Genomic DNA, 2500 nt, shown 5'->3' with positions numbered 1-2500 from the left:
TAATGAAAAGAAGACACGAAATAGGAACTAATATCTTTAAAACTTGCTCTTAACTATCAACCAGTCACCTTACGTATAAAATCAACTAACCCCTCAATGAAAATAAAGCCAAATAAAACATAGACGGAAAAAATAAAGAAGAAAAAATAAAACACAGACCACAAACGTGATGGGCCGGAAAATTACCTGCTTTAATCAACGTCTGAAAATCTATCAGGTGGGAAAAAAGAGCACTCAGTCATTCATCACCTGGCGGACGATCACCTGGGATTAGGAGTAATAAAATAAGAGTAATGACCGCAGGAGACAGACACCTGCCGGCCGTCCATCAGGTGGGCGGGGCGGCGAGGGCCAGGCGAGGTGAGGCCGGGTCAGGCAGGTCACCACACGCACGGAACAGGTCGAATGGAGGTCACCAGGGTTATTAGGGTCACCTTTGAGAGAGAGAGAGAGAAAGAGAGAGAGAGAGAGAGAGAGAGAGAGAGAGAGAGAGAGAGAGAGAGAGAGAGAGAGAGAGAGAGAGAGACTCGAATACCAAGTGTCAAAGTGAAAATGTAACCATGATAATAGAAATAATAATAATGATAATAATGATAATGATAATAATAATAATAATAATAATAATAATGATAATAGTAATAATAATAATAATAATAATAATAATAATAATAATAATAATAATAATAATAATGATAATGATAGTAATAATAATAATAATAATAATAATAATAATAATAATAATAATAATAATAATGATATACGTATACGTGTATGTATGTTCGTGTATGTGTTCGTATGGATGGATCGATTTCGTATGGAAAATTTTTGTAAACCGTGACTTTTCGATGCCTCATTTTTATTGCTATTCATCTTATCTCTGCTAGCGAAGTTGGGTGAAGAGTACAAGTATTTATTTACCTGTGTCTGTTTGTCTATCAGAAAGATATTAAACACAGTCATCTACGGATTTCAATAATAATTTTGTGAAAGTGTTGATCTGAGGCAGCAATTGTACTGTCTGCGATACTGGTGACACAATTACTCACACACGTGTATCAGTGGTGGCGACAGTGATGAGTTTGGTTAGAATGACAATAACGACAGCAGTGAAAGTTTTGGCAGTAAATTATAATGATGATAATAACAACAATAAAAATAGCATCATCATTATCAGTAACAACAACAACAACAACAACAACAACAACAACAACAACAACAACAACAACAATAATAATAATAATGATAATGTTAATAATAATAATAATAATAGTAACAACCGCCAACATCAGAATGGGATGAGATAATCACAAAATATCTCGGCAACATTTGACGGAATAATACTGTAAGCTCGTTAAAATTAACTTTCTTAAAGGATATATATATTTTTTTTCTCACGAACGTTCGTATGTTAATCTGGAAGTGGTGGCGGTAATAATGATGGTGGTGGTAATGGTGATGGTGATGGTGCGGCGCTGATCGTCGCCTTCGGGAGTCACCACAACAATAAATCCATTTTCGCCTCCCGTGATCCTGCGGCCGACGAGATCCCGACCTCCTCCTTCTCTTAACCCTCTCCCTCCTCCCCCGTCACTCCCCCTCGTCCGGAGTGAGATGGGATTAGGAGCGATTAAGAAGTCAAGTTTTGGTGGGTGTCCGAATCGAAGACAGGGATTAAAAACTCATCCGTGTACGTGATCTGGGGCTTAAGTGTCCGCCGGGGGCCGCCGCGGGTCCCCGGGGAGCGCCACCCGTCATGTCCGCCCGACAACAACACAGGGGAAGAGCCGCACGGGAAAGTGACACGTCGGGGGATTAAGCGAGGCGGGCGAGGGCGGGTTGTCGGTGGCGGTGTGTGGAGGCGATACCCGCGCCCCGGGACACTGGCAGGCGGGCGGCGGGAGGGTGCGCAACCCTCTCCTCCACTAATCCATCGCGCCAATAAGAGGCCACATTAGCGCTATCTGAGGATTAATCTGCACCTACAATTATCCATATTGTTGACCGGTGGGCGAGGGCGCGGGCGTGATGCGTCCTGACAGGGCTGGGGGCCGGCCGCCTGTCAATTGCCCGTCAGTGGCCACAAAGCGCCGGGCGGTGGGGCGGGGGGTGAGCGGGAGGGCGGCGGCGCGGAGGGCGGGTAGCATCGCTCAGCCTCGTACCCGCGTCCTACTCGACCATTAGTTATCAAGACCAGTAATCGAGAGTCCGCTCAGCTCTTTATTAAATCGAGCCGAGTTATCGTAGCTGGCAGTCAGTTACCAGCCTCCGCCACCGCGCCTCCCAGACAAGTTAAATAAGCCCGCGATAGCCTCCACCTCTGACCCGCCGGGAGTGCATTACCTCTCTGTAGCGGCCGCGGCCTTGTGGCGCGCCGCCCGGAGGTGCCGAGCGGAGCCCACACTCACGTAGATCACCTCCCGCCGCGATGTGGAGATGACCCCCTGTGGTTTTGTGGGGAGGGAAGGCTTGAGAAAGAGAGAGAGAGAGAGAGAGAGAGAGA

General features: G+C 46.0%; 1 protein-coding gene across 4 annotated transcripts in view; it reads left to right on the top strand.

The window, feature by feature from the left end:
* The window catches only part of LOC135094581 (protein gooseberry-neuro-like), a 50849-nt gene that overhangs the window by 37830 nt on the left and 10519 nt on the right, over window positions 1-2500 (top strand). The gene's annotated exons all lie outside the window — the stretch shown is intronic.

Source organism: Scylla paramamosain, chromosome 3 (genome assembly GCF_035594125.1).
Source record: "Scylla paramamosain isolate STU-SP2022 chromosome 3, ASM3559412v1, whole genome shotgun sequence".
Classification (NCBI taxonomy): Eukaryota; Metazoa; Arthropoda; class Malacostraca; order Decapoda; family Portunidae; genus Scylla; species Scylla paramamosain.
The sequence above is the reverse complement of the archived record's forward strand: the minus strand, read 5'-3'. Positions and strand labels throughout refer to the sequence as shown.